Genomic DNA, 23,885 nt, shown 5'->3' on the forward strand with positions numbered 1-23,885 from the left:
CTCTGAGGTTTAGGGTTCTCTGGACTTTCTTTCTCTTTCGTTGTCTCAACAATAGATTCCGAGTCGGACATCACAGCGACTGAAACGAACGGCAAACCCTTCGGAAACTAGAACGCGAGATAGAGAAAGACGCACCTCGTGCTAATGAATATATGGTATTCTATAGCCAATCAAAAGGTGCCTTAGATACTCCTGCAAAGAATTGCTTACATACCAGCGGAAAATACATATTTATACTAAGAGTGATATTTGAAAATTCTCTCAAAATTGAAAGAGCCTTTAGGCGAGTGCAATTTGAAAGGTTTCTTCAAATATAACGAGTAGTGTAAATCCTTAACTGCCCGAGCCTTTATAAGATTACTCATTTATTATATGACTGAGAAAATCACGAAAGCGCGCGCATTAACAGACCAATTTCGATATATTACAATTCAGCCTAACACAATAGACCTCAGCACGAGGCTTTGGGGGAATAAACCCCACAAACTCTGTAGTTGTTCCCCAGAGCCTCACACTGAGGTCTCTTGTTTTAGTCTGAATTTTAAGATATCGAAATTGGTCTATTTGCACTGCAGTACAATTTAAAAATTAACGGTACATTGGCCTGCTCTCAGCCAATCACAGTGAAGCAATGTTCTCAGTCATACAAATTGCTCAGTTATAGCTCTGGCAATTTTTAATCAATTCTTGGCTCGGTTTGCATTTCTCAAGTAAAACCATATCAGTGTACGTTCGGATTCCAGATCTACAATTAAAGTTCACAAAGAAACTACCTCCACCGTCAGGTGCTTGGTAGCGTGGCCGAGTGGTCTAAGGCGCTGGTTTTAGGCACCAGTCTCTTCGGAGGCGTGGGTTCGAATCCCACCGCTGCCACTTTGTTATTTTACCTTATATATGTGTTTCGTTATGTCGTTTGATGAAGAAACAGACACCATATCCACTAGCAAATTTCATTTGTTAATTTTCATTAAATTTTTCCGGTACGATTCAGCTTACAAAAATTGGCAATCAGATTTAAAAAGAATAAAACAAGCTCGGTGACCCTTTGCTCTTGAGCTTTCGTACCCACTAATGCTCTGGATCGATATTTATATTTCCCTGTTTTGTGCGTCGTGGTAGTTGCATTATGTCTAAATCATGATATGGGTTTATATGTGATTCTTATTGACAAGTTTGTTTCCCAGATAAATCAGTTCAATTTTCTATGTACTCTCACCTAAGGATCAGAAGATGGCCACCCCTAGGTGAGATGTATGGTATGTTAAATATATAAATCAGGATGCGATGCATTAGCTCGCGACCGTCTAAAAACATGACGTAAAACTTGCGAAAAAGGTCGTGGGCATAAGCTTTCAATACTCGCCTTGAAATCAAGTTTGATTTCAGTAATTAAAGAATTCCCTTAAACATCCTTTCATATTCTTCAACACCCACAAATTTTATCATACTCTTTTAAGGTTACACCTCTTAGTTTAACTTTGTTTTAATTTCTTTACGAAAACGTAACAAGAGAAAACATTTGAGATAAACACCACAACGATATAAACAGCTTCTACACTTTGCTGGTGAAGTATATTCCCAAACTACTTTTAAAAAAAATTGAAAAACTAAATATTACGTGATAATAGGAACCTTAAAAATAAATTATTTATTTAGGTTACATGTACGTTAGGTCCAGTACATGAAGTGAATAAAATGACACCCTTTTTTACAACCATTCCGAGACTTTCAAGTCATTTTGAAATAATACAAAACACGTGTAACCCATAAAGACTTACCTCCCAAATTTACAACCTAAAGATGGAACGCCAGAGTAGGGTAGTACCAGAGGCAGAGAGAACTTTAAGATTTATGTTTTTATCGGGTTTCCGCATGCTATATCTGCAGGCTTAGTTCTCTTAATGATTTCGGTAAGTAAGTTCTACCCTTCAATTTATAATATTTATAAAAGTGCTAAAATTCCAGATATTGACACTCTTGTGAAGTGCTAATGCAAGCACGCTGATATGAAGTGGTACTTTTAAACCTTTTATAAACGATTTGATGCTACAAGAAATGAGTGCTTGTTTAGAATATCCATAGAAACTCGGACAAATTCAGCTTAACAATATATTTATCCTGCCATGCTGACGAGATTTACCGGACTTTCTTGTGTGAAATCTAATTTCACCTAAGCGATTTAACTTCAGTGATTTAAATCTTGAAGATCTCTGAAATCCCCGTTACTAATAGCAGTTGGTAATAAGGTTAAGAAAGTGTCTTGTTATCAGTGAGCTGAATTTCTTTCCGTGCGTGACCAACCGCTATTATGATATTATGCCAATATATTTGTTGACCAAAAATAGTGAGGAATAGGGATTTATAGCTACAGTGAATAAAATCCTTTAAAACATTATAACTGCCCTTCGTTCCTTTCACAAACACTCTGCTTACGGTAGGTTAAAAAAAAAAACAAACAAATCAAGATCTTAAGAAATCGCTCACTTTAATCTAATTTATCACCATGAAAAAGTAACCCCAGTACGACGTGATGCTTTACGAAAAAGGATATTTTGAGTTTTGTATTGTTTCGATAGTAGACAGTTACAATAATAGGCAAAATATCAGAGATTTCAGAAAGAAGAAGGGAAACAGAAAACTCAGCAAAAACTATCTGTCTGTGTCTTTATCCTGGCAACAAATCATAAATTTTTAAATTTAAGTGTAAAAACTCATTTACAGCCAAAGTTGTCAATTATTTAAAAAGGGAAAGTAAGAAATAAACACCAAAGTGTTCGATATATTTTCTACCCTGTGATCAGGTGCAATATATTAGCCATACGATGCCATATCCTGGTCAAAGTTCATTCGTTTTGTAAAGCTAAGAACTACAATCAAAGAGTAATTTAGCGTTTGATCAAACCTCTGTTAATATTGTTACCTTGGTTTTATCCCCTAATATGCTATAAACGTAATTAAAGAAGACGTAGTGAAGATATGACATGTTAATTAAAACTGTATAATCTAGAGACCAAAGAATCAGTCGGTTTATATGAAAGCGTAATCCCACTATCTATATATTTAAACTTTTCTAATAAATTCTGTATTGTTTCGAGATAGTAATACTATCTGACAGTTTGCAAAATTTAGAGGCTAAAACGTCTAAAATTAAACCTGTCACAATTTTTCCCAGCACCAAATCATGAAGTTCAGGGTCGTGGCCAGAAAAAAATAACGACTGAGGCAATGTCCAAGGTAAATTCTCCTCTGAGGTATTTAGCTGTGTTTTACTTTCTCTCTTCAAAAATAAAATGAACAGAAACGAAAAACAAAGTGCCTCTGTTTGCCTCCGATACTGTTTACGGCCCTGAAATTTGAAAATGAAATATTGAAAATGTTTTTCTTGCTTCCATATTGGGTTACAACCAAACTTTAGTTTTATTTGGAGATAACACCATAGATTTGAAGTCTTATGCTGACTAAAAACAAGTTTCGGACCTAACTAGAACTATTTTCATCTAGTAAACCTTTATATTGTTATAAGGGAATATTACTCGTAACAAAAAAAGAATCATCAAAAGTTTGTTTACCTTAACAACATGAGAAAACACGATGTTGGACGTCATGGCACATATTATATCAAGGATTGTTGTTATCAACCCTTGAGAACAAGAGCAGTAAATTAAATACGTCGAATTGAAGATCAGTTGAAATATAGGTTCAGGTAATTGATCAGTTACCACTAAACAGAGTATTAAACATTTTTTTAAACGATTCATTCGGACTTTCATCTATTGCCAACTGACTTTAAGTATAGAAATGTGTCCATTTGTTTTCAAAATATTCAATATTTCCATATGCGAATATGGAGTAATATAAACAAATATAAGAGACAGTAGTAATTAATAATTATGCCAACTTAAGAGTGATGTCCGTTTATCGCTGGCAATGCAAAGTGCTACACATTCACGACTGCCTAGATTTAAGCCGATGAGCGTTCAAAACAAATTTAACAGAAAATGGTTTCTCTTATTATTCTCATTGCCAAATTACAAACGGCCAAAACTTTGACCAACAGTTGAATAATACAATTTACGACTCGCTACTCACTATATAGCCTCCTACACAGACCCTCATTGGGCTCGTCAGGTAATCTTTCTCCCCCACGAGCTTAAAGAGCGTCTGCGTAGGAGGCTACCCACTATAGAGTTGATTACGTTTTGAGAACCTCAGCTTTTAAAAAGGAAATAACCTATTTCGGTTTGTTTACTCTTCATCGTCCGGACAATCGTTTAGCTTTCAACGACACTTTCATAAGAGTTCAATAGCCTTTTTGTTCTCAACCTTTCTAACACACTCAACAGTAACATTAACGGTTAGCGCTGGAAAACTGGTAAAAATAGTGACTTGCAACAAAAAATCCCAGATATATCCTCAAATGTCTTTAGAAAGTAAATACAATGTCTTCCTTTTATTTGTCCATTCAGAGTTCATTTTCTGATGCAATAAAATATCCCGGCGTACATGAAAACCTTTGCTATTGGAGTTTAAAGTCTGGGTTGGCCGTTGAGAGAAGCACGAAAACTTTGTTTACCATGGCAACAGCTCGAGAGAAATATAGATCAAAGTGAAACAATACAAGGTTTCTTTGAATCAAGGCGAGGACTGTATACGGGAAAATATAATAAAATTAGATAAAACCATGCCATACAGAAAAGGTTCCAGAAGATAATTTTGTAAAAAAATATGCCAACTCAAGAAGATAATTTAGTAAAAGAAATATACTAGTTCCAGAATCAATACCGCCCTACTTCTCTCTCTCATCTGCCGCCCACTTGAGTATATATTAAACTTCATTTAAAGCACTTTCTTCTTTTTTAACCCAAAACTTGTATATTTCTTTGAGTATTTAACAAAGCGACAATATCTGCTGGTATAAGTGGTTCTAGAACTATTCTTAAATCTACCTGGTAAACGTATAAATTGCGAGGTACACTAACTGAACGAGTACATCATTAAACCAAGTAATTTTACAAAGTAAGCTTCACCGAACTCAGCAAAATGGCTTCAAAGATAGTGCTGCTTATTTGCCTGATAACCTTATTGACACCACTCTGGGGTTTTCCTTTGGCAAAGTTAGATGGTAAGTCGCAATTCCGACTTTATTCTAGAAATCTGGCGGTTTTTACGCTTCCATATTGTCACCGGCCAGGGTGCCGGTCTTAAAATCAGGAGGTCGCCGCTCTGACCACTAAGCTCGAGCTCTTTCTCGGTAGACCATAGTTAAACTCCTCAATCAAACTTGACCGAGCCAACTGGCAACTGGTCTGCCTCCCCCCAGTTGGGATTCTTAGGCCTATTATATTAATATTTAGTTGATATATTTGTTTCTTTCAGTTTAAGTAGCATACCTATGAACTAGCGAGGTGTAGCTAAGCGCATTGACCAGTAAAAACCAACAACATTTTCAACCATGACTTTTTACGTTCCCACTGTATTATTGTTCTGCTTAATTTTTTTTATAATTCAGTAATACTCGGTTATTTCTTATTTCCTTAAAGGAATTAAATACTGTAATATCATTTATTGTTTGGCTAGCTCCACGAACTGGTAAGAAGCCAATATCCTACTCTGTGGTTGGCTACCCGGGAGCGGGCAAGGTGGCGCTATCCTGCCCGCGCGTCATGGCCGCAGGCAAATGATGCTCTTTATGCCATATGATAAATTTTTAATTAATCCTTTAACTGGTAATCGTACATTTTCTTACGATTGAGGTGTCATGCACTTTGTACCACTTGACGTCATCATTTTAGGCGTCAGTAGATATTCTTGATAAGCAGATAATAGAGCTAGGATAGATTTATCCGCGCAACTGACGTAGCCAATTGAAAAAACGTGAGCAGTTTTTGGTGCAAAATTGGCGGTAAAATGGCCCATTACACCTAAAATCGATGAAGGTTCCATTTCCAGACTTTCAAGATGATCAACACCGAACTTTCTACGGCTGTCAGAAAGGATGTGAAGAGCAAAAGCTACCATGAGTAAAAGGGGCGAGAAAAAGGAAAGAAAAAGGGCAAGAAAAAAAATCGAATCAGACCAGGGAAAAAATGCTCCTCAGTAAGAAATCGCGTCTTTCCTTCGAGCGGATGTTTCTCCAAGAGGTCAATTTACGATCGAGTGATCGAGCAAAACTGAAACGCGGGCCGAATGAAATAATTCATCAAAGGCCACCAATATCAGACAAAAAAAAGAAAATAGGAATAATGTTTTGAAAAAAGTAGCATCCATGAAAAAAAATTGCTGAGAAGAAGTACTTGTAAACTTAGCAAATTGACGTCAGCGTAGTCAGCGTGCAACCCACGGGCTAATAGATCGAGCGTATTAGCCAATCAGAACGCGCGCTTCTCTAAGGCTATGTTATAATTCAGGTTGATAAAGAGGTCCGAATGTAAAAATAGAAATGAATAAGTATAGTTCTTCGGTTCCCTTTGTTTGTGTCAGTTGGAGCCTTGTCAGCAACGTATGCCTGAGTTTTAATACATCAAAAGTAGCGTATTCTTGCCCTTCTTAGCTTCAATATCTCAACTGCCACGTACCTCACGTCTCTGTTAGTAGACTCATACAACTAGCTATAACTGTTTTAGAGATTACTACACTTAACAAATGTCCATAAGGATCTATGAAACAAACTGATAATTTAAGCGCATTTGAGGAACAAATTTGCCTGATGTTCCCTAATCTAACTCCGACCAGACGGGACTGCTTCTACAATTTAAAGCTGTATCTTTTATTTATCTGCCTTCAGAACTTCTGTTAAGATCTACAGCTGATCTACAGTGGCTCGATGTCAGTGATAGAGTGCCAGTAGATGATAAACACAAGGCATTGATCTCGTATTCATCGCGAATCAATGATCATGGTAGAAAATGAGACGGAAGATCGTACAGTAAAGGATAACAACCTGCTGGCCACAGCTGTGTCACTTTCGCTGGCTCCTTAAAGCTTGACTACTGCACGCGCGTCGAGAACGAAAACCTTAGTAAAATGCGCGCTCAAAGGAAAACATCAGGGACCAATTGTTCAAACGGTGAATAACGTTGTTTACTGCATAAATCACTATCTAATGGATAAGTGCTGATAGAACATACTTCACTATCCATAGGATTGAGATTTATCCGGTGGATAGCGTTATCCACCGTTTGAACAACTGGGGCCAGAGTTTTGTTATATTAGTTTCTGACGTCTTCAAAATAGCAAAACCAACAATGTGTTTTCTCGTGTTTCCTTTGGTGAAATTTCGGGAAGTTTGGCCGACTGTTTATGACAATTTTACTCTGCGTGGTTCTGGTTTTTCGTGAGGATCTACCTGATTAGAATTAGCTTTTCTGTTGGACAACAGGTATCCCACACTACTGTCCTTGGCTCGTATCCGTTAATGCAAATAACGTATCCCACCCTTGGACCCTTTGGGTACCTATTTTCTTCGAAGGAAAAGGACAATAGTGGGATTCTCATGAGACAGCTCTTTAGCTGAGTAAAGTCGTTCACTATAAAAGAAGAATTGCCTTAACCTTACCATAAATTTGCAAACAGCGAAGAAACTACAAGTACAACCCTTAAGTTACAACAGCGGTACAACAGCGGACCACTGAGGGAACAGCTATTCGCCGAAATAATGGAACAATAGGAGGATCGAAATGCACCAACCACAGCCGACCTTTGTGATATAAATGATACCGTGCAATCAGTCGACCTTATCGCCTGAAGAAGACTAGCAGTAAGCAGTCGAAACGTCGCGATCTACATCTCAAGTGACTACATCGTGAGACAAACGATAATACACTTTATTATTTAACCCTTAAGTTCTTTGCGTTCAAAAATTCTTATACGGCTGGAAAATTGTGGAAGATTTTACCGATGGGAATTCAAGAAAATAACAATAAACCCTGGAAAACTCATTGGCTTAGGCAGTTTTTAATTCATCGTTTGACAAGATGATTTCAAAACACTATTTAATCATCGCTTATTACATTTTATAGGTTTGATGCAGTAAAAGCTGAAAAAAGCTTCCAAACAACAATAACGCCGGTAATACTGTAAATAATTGCCCTAAGGAGCCACCTTAAATGTTAATACTTACACTAAGCGTACATGTACCAATTCGGATGATAATACATGTATGCAATTCATTTTCATCGGAGTAATGCAAGAATTTTCAAAGTGACATGTTTTTGCTTAAGTGACAGTTTTAGAATCGTCTTGCAGAGCTAGAAAAAACGATGAGCAGCTAGACCTGGTCTATTTTTTCCCCTTTACCGTGATAACTAGTTACTCAACGAAGTTATTAGAGCTGTTGGCAACGATGAATTTTGTATGAAACAGCATTTGGTCACCCAGCTAGTAACAAGGGCGGGAAAACAAATATATTTCACCGTTTCCAGATGTGTCTAATGCTGTTAAGTCACGTCATATCTAAGTGTCGATTCTAGAATGTTTCCGAAACTTAAAACTTGCCATTTTCACCTGGCATTAGATTATATATTTCTGTATTGGGTAATATCCACATGCAAGACTGTCCCACAGATAATCATCTCAATTAGCGGTTACTTGCAAGAAAATGAACTACTGAAATCTTGAATTTTTAAAGATCTAAATTAAGATTTTATACTTGAATCGATTTGGTCGGACGTCATAAACTCAAACAGCTTGGTAAGCTTCTACAACACTTGGAGGGTAAGTAATTGCACTATGTTTTAGTGTTAAACTGCAGTTCACAGTTATAGTATTGCTTGTGAAAACCATACTGGAACTTTAACTCTCTTTTCTCAAGTGTCATATTTTGGCTATAGCCTGCACTTCGGCTCATCACTTCTCCTTGGAAAAGTATTTAACATAAGACATTCATTTTTGCTTTAGACTTTGATCAATAGTGCTTCTGTAATATGAACCTAAATTAAGTCATTCTCTTTTATTTTTCACACATTCTTTGGCCAATCTTGTCAATAGGACTGATCATGAATTAATTACACTCCCCTGGACATCGTAACTTAAGAGCAAAAAGGCTTAAGCTGTTGAAACTTTAGGTTCATACGGCAGTTATATGTATATGTTAGACATATTCTGAAAATTTCAGAATCAAATGTTTCTTTGGTAAGGAGATATAGCTGTTGGCGTGGAGGCTTTAATACAAAGGCTTTGAGGGCGTGGTACGGTTGCCATGGTAATTATTGTCGTAGTTAGTGTCAAACAATTTCTCTTGTTGAGCTTAATAACATGACAATAAAGACAATTTGTTAAAACTTAATAAAAAAAATTTTTCTTTGTTTGAGGGTACCATTCCACCTTAATCACTGATCCCGAAGAAAACAGTTAGTTCTGTTCTCACGTCTGATCTCGATTTCCTAAAAAATCGAAAAATGATTAACTTCCATTAAACGTAAGTTCTAAGATATGACAGGCAAACAAATATACAATTAAATAGTCGAACAAATGTTATGCTGAACTTTCCAACCAGCAATCCATGTTTTACAAATCCAATCCAATCCAACCATCCAACCAACCTGGCGTCTCCATACAAAGCTCCATAAATCTGGGTAAAATATTTCTTTAAATAATGCAGGTATGAAATGCCTTACAGACCTAAATCTTGGTGGCGTTGCTTATATATCAACAAGCGATTGTCATCCCTTGAATACAATTATCTACCATATCAGAGATCCTTGGCTGAAACTGTTGAATGGCTGCCTTGATGGCACGACGGTGAAAAATGCCTAGGAATTATAGGGTTTGATGTGGATAAATGATTACACTCTTTTCTTTTTAAAAGAATATATTTAATATATGGTGTAAATTTTATAAATTTTATAAATTTTAAGAATAATTTAAGATTAAACTCGATTCTGAGATTTTGAAAATAATATAATTTTGTGTTGAAAATTTGTAAATACAATACAGTTATACTAAACCGTACAAAATTCTTCCTTCCTCTAAACGGTAAAACTAGCTTAAAAACAATTAAGTACCAGCCGCGTGTTTGATGCTTATGATATTTCTTCTAGAAGTTTTGTGTCATATCAGGCTTTGTTTCCTCTAGTCTGGCTCCAAAAATTACTTCAACGCCATCAAAGTCAATGAAACGGAGAATAAGAATATTCACAAGAATATTTTCATCTTAAAATTGGCAGAAAAATAAGAACTTTAGCCTAGTCCGGAAAATCAATATTCTTATATTTTAAAAAAATGTAGGCCAGGTGACACCGAAAACTTGGCAGATAATCAAGAAAAAAACTGAACGTTTAAAAGATGTTCTCCCTATTTCTGAAGTAGACAAAATTGAAACAATTTTCGACAATTCAGAGGCCTCGTTTCCTTGCATTTATTTATTTTGAATTTGGTATAAATGCTCACTATAGCGATTACTGAAAAGTTTAAATGTCTGTAGCGACGTTTGGCTACACAAGCACAGTGATGTAAACGGTTGATGGTCACAAGATGTCAGCAGATTTATCAAACCCATTATACTGCCTATTACTTCCTAAAAACATGGTTGATTACAGATCCTCTGAATCCAGAACTCGTCTCTGTGGTACTCTATAAACTGGTTATGTTGTCCCCTTTCTATCTCTGTCATCGTACAAAAATAGTCAATCGAAGCCGACTTACCGTGGGATAAGTACGCTGGCCACCATCTCGAACTCTTTAAGGATAGATCCCCGGTGCAGGTGGAAAAGTACGATTTGGCCATGGAACACAGAAGATTGGTTGGTATTCTGCATTTCTAAAGGCGGTGCGAAAGGGCTAGTTTGAGACTACTTTAGAAGAATTTGTTTACTTGGCAGAATGCAATGGGGCAATTGCAACTCTCATGAGACCAGACAACTCTGCAGAACATTTAGAGAAATTTGTTCAAAGCCTTGAGAGAGTGTGCACTGGAGGGAGACAGGCCAGGGGTCAAAATTTCAGCGATGAAATTCCAAAAGAGTTAATGGCGATATCATATTCGAGGGAGGCTGTCGGGCAAATCGGAGGGGGTCAGTATAGTCCCGTTGCTGCATTGGACAGAGAAACAAACTCTGTATTGATGTTAGATACAGCAAGGTACAAGTATCCGCCACATCGGATTCCTATTGAACTGATATTTCATTAGGGTTCAGAGCCACCTCAAAGTTTTGAAAATTTAAGGTGGCTCTGAACGCTATGTACGGAATTTGTTTAAACTTTGTCAAAAGTTGCGTCTTATCATGCTTGTTTAAATTTGATAAAACAAAAAAAAAAAATTCACCGTGCCGTTTTTGAACTATAAGCCTCTAAAGCTGTAATTAAGGGTGTTTTTACCACGTCATACTGTTGCTATGGTAACCTATTGTGTCATGAAAATGATAAAAACGTGTTAACCAATGACTGGGCAGTATTTTGATGCCATGATTGTTGCATCTAGTGATGAAGATTAGTTATAACGACCCATCAAAATCTAAGTGCTGGAAAGTGTCTTGAGCCACCTTAAGTTATTTTTAGACATGATACCCAGTTCTTCATCTGCATATTGCTCGCGCGTTGCGTGGATGTTTCCGTGGAGGATTTGTTTATGTTCCGTTTCTTTTTGTTTCTAAACGAAGGAAAACCTCAACGCTGTGGGGATGTCTCCTTTGACATTTTAATTACAAGCTAAGGAGCTTCGACTCTGGCTGTTTTAATACATTTCGAAACTTTAATAAGAGTTTAAATAAGAGACAGATGTCTCCTGCACAAACAAAAACAACTGAATGAACGGGAGAGAAATCAGTAGACAAACAGCAAAGTAAGAAAACGCCCGAACTCAACGCAGTCGAACAAACAGATGGTCGATAAAATGCAGACAGAAGTACGCCGCCCGAGCAGCAAAAGGCAGTTTAAGCAATAACGGCAACAACGCCAAAGAAAACGTCGATTAAAACGACTTTATATTCAACCTACGAATCTCGCGAGAATTTAGATTCATTCAGTTTGTTTGTCACTGTCAGAAATATCTCAAACACTATGTAAGACAGCGTCAAAATTCGAAAAAAAAAATTAAAATATTGCAATTGGCCGTCGTATTTCACGTTCTCTCAAATATGCAGACTGTGGCTATTTCACGTCGTTGTTTTGCTAAGAACGGCAAAGAAATGAACAAAGAATTACAACGCATGCTAAGTTTTAAACTGGCGGTTGCGTCCCAACCTAGAAAACATATTGTTTCCACGTTATTTTTTCTTTTAATCCAAATTCTTGACGTCGGTCGCGCGATTTCCCGAATCGCCGACTATTAAAATGCTTTGTATCTTTCTGACACGATGGAATTGTCTTGCAGTAAATATAATTTCACACTTTAGGATTATGACACATTCGTGCAAAACTTGACGCGTTTTGTGGAGCATAAACGATCACCGACAGGGATATGATTACACTGGAATGTTGTAAGCCACTGGATATCCCGTAGAGATGTAAGACTAAAAGTCCTACATCTCCACGGGATCCCAGGTCTGTTTTTTGGTTGCTAAGAACGTCTGGCTCGTTATGATGGTTAAAAAAGTGACTTATTTCGGGGAACTTGGCTATCTGAACAGTTCATGTCTTAGAAAAAGTATTATTTTAATGTTTTAGAGTTCCTCGAGGGATAATTATAAATTCACGCTCTTGTAGCAAAACTCACTGACAGATGTTTCTGTTGGTTTCCGGCCGCCATGTTGGTGCCCATACGGATGGGCACCAGCATGGCGTCTTCTTACAAATGCCTATAAATTTGGGTAAAAAATTTCTCCGCGTATCTCACGTAAGAAAAATTGCTGTGACCAGAACTTTGGCGAGAGTCTTTGCATATTTACCTTCTTTAATTTCATCTATTGACCGGTTTTGATTTTTATTTTGATCTACTTTGAATTGTGTGACACTGAAAACCAGCAATTAAATTAGTTTTTACTATTGCTTATTAATAGTTTTAGCTGACGAATTTTTAACCGTGTTTAAATAAAGATTATCTATGTATCTTATCTTAACTCTCTTACCTTGATAATCTCTTGGTTCGAACTCTAGCTGGAGAACTCGAACTTTTTCCGACTTTTCTTGTGTCACTGACAGAAAAATCATCCATCCTCTTCAAGCTAGGTTAGTTGAAATGCACATTTTAATGCATGTTCACCATCACTTTGTTCCGATATCAATTTTAGCTATGAAGTTTCTGACAAATCCGTATATTACCGCCGCTATATATCACCGAGTGATGATCTCATGAACATGGGCTACCTGTGGTTTACCCCCACATTAGTACTCTAGGGAATCGCAAGATGTCAGCAGATCTATCGGAGTCATTCTACGGCTATCCGCTTCCAGAAAACCTTCTTGATTACAGATCCTCGGAATCCAGAACTCGTCTCTGTCGTACTCTGCAAACTGGTTATGCTGTTCCGTTTCTAACTCTTTCATCGTGCTATAATACTCAATCACAACTGACGTACTGTGGGCTCGATACGTTAGCCATTATTTTGAACTCCTTGCAGATAGATCCTCGACGTCGGTGGAAAACAATAACAGGATGGTATACAGATGAACTGTTAGACAGGTGTGTTTATAAAGACGGTCTGAAAGAGCCTGGAACTACTTTAGAAGAGTTTGTTTACTTGGCAGAATGTAGTGGGGCTCTCGCAACTCTCGTGAGACCAGACAACTCGTTAGTACAATTCGAGAAATTTGTTCAAAGCCTTGAGAGAGTGTGCACTGGAGGCGAACAGCCCAGCGATCAGAATTGCAACGACGAAATTCCAAAAGAGTTAATGGCGATATCATATTCAAGGGAGGCTGTCGGACAATTCGGAGGTGGTCACTATAGTCCCGTTGCTGCACTGGACAGAGAAACAAACTCTGTATTGATGCTAGATACAGCAAGATACAAGTATCCGCCACATTGGATTCCCGTTGAGCTGATATTTCAAGCGATGTTGCCAATAGACATTGTTACAGGCAAGAGTCGAGGGTACATTGTCTTAGAGGCTCAAGAAGAATAGAGTCGTAATAACGAACGTGGTGCGTAGAAACACACAATTTTGTTTTTTTCTTGGAGCGTCTTGATTCTACAGGTGTGTTTTGTTTAATATTAGCCCCGTACCTAATGATGTAGACGATTTATTTAACAGCTTCTTCACATGCACGCTGACAGTAATCTCAAGTAGAACAACTGGCATGCAAAATTGTATTATTGCATTGCCAACGAATTCAGTTTGGGTTCTCACGAGAGAGCGCCACATTTGTTGAAAGTACGTAGCAATTGCATTTCCCGGCTAATTAAATATGGATTATTACAACTGTGTATGTATCTTGCCAAAAATCGTTCTTCCGTTGCAGTCTTTTATAATAGAATTGTTCCTCTGCATTTTAAAAACACAAATACTCTGAAAGTGCCAGTAAAAAATTAATGCATTTTTATTAAATTTTGTCTTATTGAATGTTCGGTTCTGTCCTGGTGTACCGGTACACAAGAACCGATACAAAAGACTTAACAATATACAACGGCTAAACAAAAGGCAGTACAATGGTCATTCCTTCGGTGCACCAGAACACAACCAAATATTCGGGATGTATGCATAACTTCAAAAGGCGTTAGATGTTTGAAATTTTTTATTGACAATTATGTAATCAATATGTTTCCAGACCTCTTTTCGCATTAAATTTACTTTAGTGGGTACGAACGATGCGAAAGAAGGGGGTTGGGGTGGACATTTTTAAAGATTTATTCTATTATCGTTTATCTTGACCTCAACCGACACCTCAACCCAGCGCCAATGTTCTCGGGAATGCGGGAAAGGTCACCTGCTGAGTGATTACTCTAGGTGCCCTTCTTTCAGGTCATAGGCTGCAATTAGCTGCAATTGTTGATGTTATGTCATAACTTGTTCTGAATCTAGTTTTAGGGGAAGCAGATTTGTATCTTAAAACGCTATTTACCTGTTTAGCTATGCATAGAGGTTTCTCCGCCAAACGCAATTACGAAAAAGAAGTGGTTTGACAGAAAACGATCCTGAACCGTAACGCCCGGTGGCGACAATAAACGTCCTATTTAAAACCAAGATGGTCTCTTGTTAATGAATATGGTCTCAGCTATCTATGGTTGATTTAAAACGTTATGTTTTGACGTGTTTTGTTTTGTGTCATGAAAGAAGAGAAATTTAAAGATAGTGAGACGTATAGTGTGTACAGTGTAAAATGGTGGTGGCAAGCCTACACGACTCCTACGGTTCGTGACCTTCGTAAGTTTGCGTTCTCTGTTCGGTCTCTCGACCTTTTTGAACTTCACTCCTGCTTATGAAGGGCTCTTAATTCTGTATTATAAGGAGAAATTTTAAGTAGCGTTGAGCCGTCAGACCCTGCTATGGCAAATTTTTAGAGGTCATAGGTCTGCATGATTTCCTCTGTTTAATATCTGCCTGTCGCTTCATCGTATGTTGTATATTGAGTATTTAACAAAGCGACAATATCTGGGTTATTAGTGGTTCTAGAATTATTCCTAAATCTACCCGGTAAACGTATAAATTGCGAGGTACGCGAACGAGTACATCATTAAACCAAGTAATCTTACAAAGTAAGCTTCACCGAACTCAGGAAAACTATGAATGGCTTCAAAGATAGTGCTACTTATTTGTCTGATAACCTTGTTTACACCACTCTAGGATTTTCCTTTGGCAAAGCTAGATGGTAAGTCGAAAATCCAACTTTTTTCTAGAAATCTGGCGGTTTTTACGCTTCCATTGTCACCATGTGGAGTGGAGGCAGCATTGCCGAGTGGTTAGGGTGCCGAGCTTAAAATCGGGAGGTCACCGCTCTCACCACTAAGCTGGAGTTCTTTCTCGGTAGACCATAGTTCAACTCCTCGGACATGCTTGTAAATATAGCCAACTGGTCGCCTCCCGCCAGCTGGGATTTTTAAGCCTATTATATAGTTGTGTAGCTAAGCGCATTGACCGCTATAACCAACACCATTTTCAACCATCACTTTTTACGTTCCCATTGTGTTATTGTTCTGTTTCATAGTTTTATAATTCAGTAATACTCGGTTCTTTCTTATTTCCTCACTTTTAGTATTCTCTTGCAGAGCTAGAAAAAACGATGAGCAACTAGAACTGGTCTCCTCTTTATCGTGATAATGAGTTACTTAACGAAGTTATTAGAGCTGTTGGCAGACGACGATCGAATAGTATCCCATGGTGCAATTTTCTACGTACGTGACGCAACATCGAAGTTATCATGGATTTCAGCGTGAAATAACGTGGTTTTCTCCGCGGTCTATTTCTTATTTTTACTGCAGTAAAAAGTAAGAAAAGTGCATTATTTAAATCTTTGACGCGATTATAATGATTTGTAAGTGTTTAAGAGCGCGGCCTTATTATAGTATTCTTGTCTTTGATTGTGTTATGTGACTATTCGCATCACAAAGTGTTCGTTGACCCGCAACAAGGTCATGAATATTCGCTTTTCTTTGCACAGTGTGTTGATGTCATTGTCTTCGATTTTTGGGCATCACGCCACAAAATATAGACATAATAATGATTTTTGGCAAAGAAGTACCGAGAAGTACACACATTTTATGACCTTTCAAGCGATCGAAGTGGACTGAAATTTCGTAACATACCAGTCTCAGTTCGTTTGGCGCTTTATTCCCGAGCTTGGTCATCTTTTAGAGTCAAAATGATTATTTTCGAAGGTGTTTTGGTTACTATTCTTTCCGAAACTGCAAAATGCTCAGCAGTGATAACTAGCCTTAATAACGGAGTGTTTAACTTCGTAATTTTCAATAGTTCAATGGAGCCGTGATCAAGAGATGTCATGCAGCAAACGGCACAACACGGAACAAGCCTGCTAAGAAGCGGACAAGAGATGTCAACAGAAAAATCAGAAAACCTCTAAACTCCTCTTCGGAGAATGTACCTGTTGTAACTTATTCGTATCAACACAGGGCTTCTTATCCCAGCGAACAATTCGTCCGCAGGCGAATTCACAACAACCACAGGAACGAGAGCTCTTCTTCGTTCGTCCATGCTTTCCACATAGCTTATACCTATGTATTTCTCGACAGACCAACGAAACACAAGTAAAACCCTTCACTGTAACGGCAAAATTCTCCTTTGAAGCGCAGTGAATATAAACTAACTCGGTATTCTTAAGAGCAGAAGCCACGGAATCCCGAAAAGTGTGAAAGCACGTCATGGCTTCATCCCGAGAGTAGACTGCAAAACAGCCGTTTTCGGACGTTTTCGGAAGGCGCGAAGCGCCGTAAGCGCGAGGCTCACTTGCCCGTAGGGCGTTTGAGGCGAGAAAAAACGATGCTCATCGTTTTTTCTAGCGTCTCTCCCCATTCTCCCTCGCCGTTTTTACACTCGCTCCAGACCTTTCGTTCGAATATTGACCGTCTCTCGCGTTCGCAAAAAATACGACTGTTTTTCAGTCTATCCCGAGAGCGTGGAATAAATGATGACGTCACGTACGCAGTGATAATATAAGCCTAAACCAGATGCATCATGAGATACTATTCGATCGTCGTCTGAACTGTTGGCAAGGATGAATTTTGCATGAAACAACATTCGGTCACCCAGCTCAGTGGTAATTACAGCGGGAAAGCAAATATATTTCACCGTTGCCAGACGTGTATAATACTGTTAAGTCACGTCATATCTAAGTGTCGATTCTAAAAAGTTTCCTAAAATTAAAACTTGCAATTTTCACCTGGCATTAGATGCAGTGGCGGATTCAGACCTTGAGCTAAGGGGTATAGAGGCCCCGTTTTGCTTTGCTTGCCCCGCCGGCTATTCTTCCATCTGTTATTTCTTCTTTTTTCACCCAAAATAAGGGGGCCCCGGGGGGCCCGGGCTCCTCGCGTAGATCCGCCACTGGGATGTGATATATTTCTGTATTGCGTAATACCACATTCAAGACTGTCCCACTGATAATCATCTTAGTTACTAGTCACTTGCAAAAAAATGAACCACTGAAGTCTTAAATTTTTAAAGATCTAAATTATGATTTTACACTTGAATCGATTTGGTCGGACGTGGATAAACTCAAACAGCTTGGTAAGCTTCTACAACATTTTTAGGGTAAATATAATTGTACTAAGTTCTAGTGTTAAACTGCAGTCCATAGTTATAGTATTGCTTGTGAAAACCATACTAGAGCTTTAACTCTCTTTTCTTAAGTGTCAGATTTTGACTATAGACACTTCGGCTCATCACTTCTCCTTGGAAAAGTATTCAATAGCAAATGTACACAAGGATCATAAATAGTTCGGTAAGGCTTGAAAAGTAGAATTTGCCCTACTGTTGGATATAAGTAGGCCTTAGTAAAAGTAAAAACGCTATGTAGTTTTTTTCTTCGAATGTCTTGGTATTTCCGAGAAAAAGGACATTATCGGTTTCACGTCCAGACATCAATCTAACGAGTTCTATAACTGGGCTGAAAATTGACCATTTTCATTCGATTCGCATTTCGCAACTCTTGAGCACAGAAAAGTTGTAATACAACCAACTTAATGCAGAACTATTCCTTGTCCAAAAAACCCCAGTCTCAAGAACATTGGATTTGTCTAACTATTTAGCGGTAAACAAAACCAAAGTGTTCTCCAACGATGAGTTCGTCAGTCGGTGAACACAATTGTCATTTTGACCATGTGCCATGTCTCGGAATTCCAAAAGATTCTAGATTCTAACTATACTAGGATAGGTCTTTCAATATATGTAAAGTTTAGTTTGGGCAAATGATTAGGCACTCGTCAAAAAATTATTCAAATCATACACAAAAAAATTAAAATCACGCCAGCAGTCGAATGCGTGATCAAAAGTACTACCATTGTTTTTGTCATTAAATCACTTCAATTCGAAATATCACAGGAATATCAGCACGACTTAAGCATAAGCCAACATATATATGTTTACCTTAGCTGGGTTATCATGTCTTGACTGTCAAACAACCTTCCTATCCTGCCATTTCAACGGTGTTCCATTAGGTTTGCATAACCTGTACGCATTCGTCTGGTGATTTTGAATTCCCCAAATCGTTCAATATTACCAAGTTCCTATGCAAATGTTCCTACGTTTTCCGTTTTGTTGTTCGGTACGATCATTCAACCTGCTATCAGACAGAAATCCCCAGTAATTAGCAGTAACAAATAAGCCGCCATCTTCGATGGCTCCGCGTCTCTAATTTGCACATTGTCCAGCAAAAGTCTTTGCACACAGGGCAAGGGTAGAGTGGAAATTAATTCCAAAAGAAAAGCGTTAGAATTTTTCCAATATCTCGATGTTACTTCCAGTTCAGGGCCTCCTTTCCCACGTAAAGCGATAAAATACTACACACGAACCAAGTCTTTGAGGCTTAAAATTCAAGCAAAGAAAAGTAACTCTGTTAAAAGCTCCATGTAAAATATGTTGTAACGCACGGGTCTCGGATAACACATCTTCAGTCAAAATGGAGGATTTTCAAACGTCTTCAAAATGGAAACCCGAAAGTCGCACGTGGAATGACGCTTTAGCAGTTACTACTGGCTTAATCAAACGAAACAAATAACACAGATAGATGATACCTACACGGGACTTGGCAGTAACTGTTTTTCTTCAAAGTCGGATATCATATGAGTACTGGCAAGAACGCCGCTGAAAATTATATGCAGGGAAAGAATCAGTTTGCAAGATTCAGGATATTACAAACCGAGGTAGGTGAACATGCTATTATTATGTGTATGTCATTTATACTGCTTGGTAATGCTGACGTTTCGAACTGAAGTAATATGCCGATACGATGATAATACTTTTGGTCACGCACTCGGAAGCTGCTGGCGTGATTTTGTGTCTTTTTTGAACGATTTTGAATAATTTTTTGACGAGTGCCTAATCATTTGCCCAAACTGAACTTTACATATATTGAAAGACCTATCCTAGTATAGTTAGAATCTAAAATCTTTTGGAATTCCGAGACATGGCACATGGTCAAAATGACAATTCTTTTCACCGACTGACTAACTCAATATTGGAGAACACTCTGGTTTTGTTTAACGCTAAATGATTAGATTAATCCATTATTCTTGAAATCGTCCTTTTTTAGACAAGGAATAGTTCTGTAATAAGCTGGTTGTATTACATCTTCTCTGCGCTCAATAGTTGCGAAAGGCGAATCGAATGAAAATGGTCGATTTTCAGCCCAGTTGGGACTCGCTAAATTGCATGAAATTGAGTCTGAAAGTTAAATCGTAAATGTCGCTTTTCTTGGAAAGACAAAACTATTTCAAGGAAAAAACTACAGCCTGTTTGCACTCTTGTTAGGGGCTAGCTATATGCAAAAGACGAGCGAATTTGAGTTTTCTAGCCTCGCCTAAGAAATTTGATTTTGTTTGATTTTTGTGGGAATTTGCTCTTAACGTAAAGCATTCGTTTTTGCTTTAGACTTTGATCAATAGTGGTTCTGTGATGTGAACCTAAATTAAGTCAGGTCCTTTTATATGTCACACATTTTTTGGCCAATCTTGTCAAAAGGCGTGGTCATGGATTAATTACACTCCCCTTAATATCGTAAGTTAAGAACAAAAAGGCTTAAGCTGTTGAAACTTAAGGTTCATATCACAGTTTTTTGTATGTTAAACATATTCTGAAAATTTCAGAATCAAATGTTTCTTTGGTAAGGAGGAATTGCAGTTGGCGTGGAGGCTTTAATACAAAGGCTTTCAGGGCGTGGTACGGTTGCCATGGTAACTACTTATGTCGTAACTGGTGTCAAACAATGTCTCTTGTTGAACTTAACAACATGACATTAAAGATAATTTGTTAAAACGTAATACAAAATTTCTTTGTTTGAGGGTGCCATTCTACCTTTTAATTACTGATCCTAAAGGGAACAGTTAGTTCTGTTTTCACGTCTGATCTCAATTTCCTAAAAAATCGAAAAATGATCAACTTCCGTTAAACGTAAATTGTAAGATATTACAGTAAACAAATATACAATTAAATAGTCGAACAAATGTTATTTTGAAACTTCCAACCAGAAGTCCATGTTTTACAAATCCATGTTTTACAAATCCAATCCAATCCAATCTATATTTTACAATATGCCATGTAAGGCCACTATGTTGGTGCCCATCCGTAGGTTTTGTTTTAATAGCAAAACGCAATGTCCTCCGAAGGACACCAACATGGCGTCTCCATACAAAGCTCTATAGAGCTGGGTAAAATATTTCTTTGAATAATGCAGGTATGAAATGCCTTACAGACCTAAATCTTGGTGGCGTTGTTTATATATCAACAAGAGATTATCATCTCTTGATATTAATTATCTACCATATCACAGATCCTTGACGTTAACTATTGAATGGCTGGCTTCTTTATTTTTGATGGCGCGACGGTGAAAAATGGCTCGCAATTATAGGATTTGATGTGGATAAATAATTACACTCTTTATTTTTTTTTTGAAAGGATATATTTAATACATCGAATAAATTTTATGTATTTTGTAGATTTTAAGAATAATTTGAAAGTAAACTCGATTCTGAGATTTTGAAAATAATATAATTTTGTGTTGAAAATTTGTAAATACAATACAGCTATATTAAACCGTACAAAATTCTTCCTTCCTCTAAACGGTAAAACTAGCTTAAAAACAATTAAGTACCAGCCGCGTGTTTGATGCTTATGATATTTCTTCAAGAAGTTTTGTGTGTCATATCAGGCTTATTTCCTGCAGTCTTGCTCCAACATTACTTCAACGCCATCAAAGTCAATGAAACGGAGAATAAGAATATTCACAAGAATATTTTTATCCTAAGATTTGTAGAAAGATAAGAACTTTAGTCAAGTCCGGAAAATAAATATCCTTACATTAAAAAAAAGTGTGGGCTGAAAGCCAAAGCCGGCCGCAATCCTATGTACCACTTGCCAGCTGACACCGAAAACTTGGCAGATATAATCAAGAAAAAAACTGAACATTTAAAAGATGTTTTCCCTATTTCTGATTTCGACAAAATTGAAACATTTTTCGACAATTCAAATGCCTCGTTTCCTTGTATTTATTTATTTTGAATTTGGCATAAATGCTCACTATAGCGATTACTGAAAAGTTTAAATGTCAGTAGCGACGTTTGGCTACACGAGCGCAGAGAGGTAAACAGTTGATGGCCACAAGATGTCAGCAAATTCATCAAACCCATCACACTACGGCCTACCACTTCCTGAAAACATGGTTAATTACAGATCCTCGGAATCCAGAACTCGTCTCTGTCGTACTCTATAAACTGGTTATGTTGTCCCCTTTCTATCTCTGTCATCGACTATAATACACAATCGAAGCCGACTTATTGTGGGATTAGTACGCGGGCCACCATCTTGAACTCTTTAAGGATAGATCCTCGGTGCAGGTGGAAAAGTACGATTTGACGATGGAACACAGAAGATTGGTTGGCATTCTGCATCTCTAAAGACGGTGTGAAAGGGCTTGGGACTACTTTAGAAGAATTTGTTTACTTGGCAGAATGCAATGGGGCAATTGCAACTCTCGTGAGACCAGATGACTCGTTGGTACAATTCGAGAAATTTGTTCAAAGCCTTGAGAGAGCGTGCACTGGAGATGAACAGCCCAGCGATCAGAATTGCAACGACGAAATGCCAAGAGAGTTAATGGCGATATCATATTCGACGGAGGCTGTCGGACAATTCGGAGGTGGTCACTATAGTCCCGTTGCTGCATTGGATAGACAAACAAATTCTGTATTGATGTTAGATACAGCAAGGTACAAGTGTGTGCCACATTGGATTCCTGTTGAGCTGATATTTCAATCGATGTTGCCAATAGACATTGTTACTGGCGCGAGTGGTGGGTACATTGTCTTAGAGGCCAAAGACGAATAGACCCATCTTAACGAAAATGGTATATAGATATATATGTATATCGTTTTCTTTTGTTGTCAATCAGGGACATTGTTACAAGCAGGAGTCGTGGTTATATTTTGAAGCCCAAACATAACTAGACATAACAATAGGCCTGTATGGGCTCATGCAGATGACGATTTCTAGGTCCCAGCTAGAACAAGACTTACTAAATTGGCCTCAAATAACAATCGACGGATGCAGCACGCCTGTTATCGCTCTCGGCCGGTTAGGCGTTCGCTTGAAATCCGAAATCGGCCAAACCTAGCGGTGGGTGATAATTATGAGAAGCGAATGCTACTAAGTATGGGTTTATACACAGAAAATCGTTGCCAAGAATCTCCCGTCTACTTTATTTGCATAATAATAAATACTTCTTGCCATTTTAGGGACCTTGCAAACAGAAATCTGTCGCACTCCAGTACAAAGTCGCACCAAGTGTACGACCAAATACTGGAACATCCCAGGAGAGGTTCTTCGTCCACTGTTTCCATTCGAATTGGAATTCAGAAGAGTTGGCTTTTGAGGAGGAAGTAAAACAGGAGAACCCGAAGAAAAACCCTCGGAGCAAAGCGAAACCACTTACAACGCCGGCTCCATGATTCGAATCAGGACAACACTAGTGGGAGGCGAGCGTTCTAACCTGCTCTCTTGTGAACCATTGTTTGAAGAATACCACTTTATAGCAATGCTGTCAGGAAATTAAAATACCCATGGAGTTAACATGTATGACGTAAAGATAAAGGCAGCTAATCGGGAGTTCTTCAGTTCCACAGCTCGTTGAATTTCCGATCCATCGCTTCTGGTTATACATTCCGCCGTTATGTTCAGTCGTGTGATACCATAGAATTTCGAGAGAAACGTCCCCTGCCCTCCGCCCGAGCGTAACTTCATACTTCTATTAAACCCTAAAAGCAACGGCCCCTCCAAAACCGATTCCACAACTCCAAAAACAATAAGAACTATGCCGGGTAGTAGCATAAAAGTAAAAATTGGAACTAA

The 23,885-nt window shown here is 38.0% G+C and overlaps 1 non-coding gene and 3 pseudogenes across 1 annotated transcript; all 4 read left to right on the forward strand.

The window, feature by feature from the left end:
• The first annotated feature begins 791 nt into the window (after positions 1-791).
• Positions 792-873, forward strand: Trnal-uag (transfer RNA leucine (anticodon UAG)). Its single transcript has one exon. It is a non-coding gene; the product is annotated as a tRNA-Leu (tRNA).
• Positions 874-10,470: 9,597 nt separating this feature from the next.
• On the forward strand, positions 10,471-11,255 carry LOC110063016 (glutathione gamma-glutamylcysteinyltransferase-like; annotated as a pseudogene).
• Positions 11,256-13,034: 1,779 nt separating this feature from the next.
• On the forward strand, positions 13,035-14,562 carry LOC110063017 (uncharacterized; annotated as a pseudogene).
• Positions 14,563-22,143: 7,581 nt separating this feature from the next.
• Positions 22,144-22,865, forward strand: LOC149116607 (uncharacterized; annotated as a pseudogene).
• Positions 22,866-23,885: the final 1,020 nt, after the last annotated feature.

The sequence above is a fragment of the Orbicella faveolata genome, unplaced genomic scaffold (assembly GCF_042242905.1).
Source record: "Orbicella faveolata isolate gen_17 unplaced genomic scaffold, um_ofav_v1 contig_12, whole genome shotgun sequence".
Classification (NCBI taxonomy): domain Eukaryota; kingdom Metazoa; phylum Cnidaria; class Anthozoa; order Scleractinia; family Merulinidae; genus Orbicella; species Orbicella faveolata.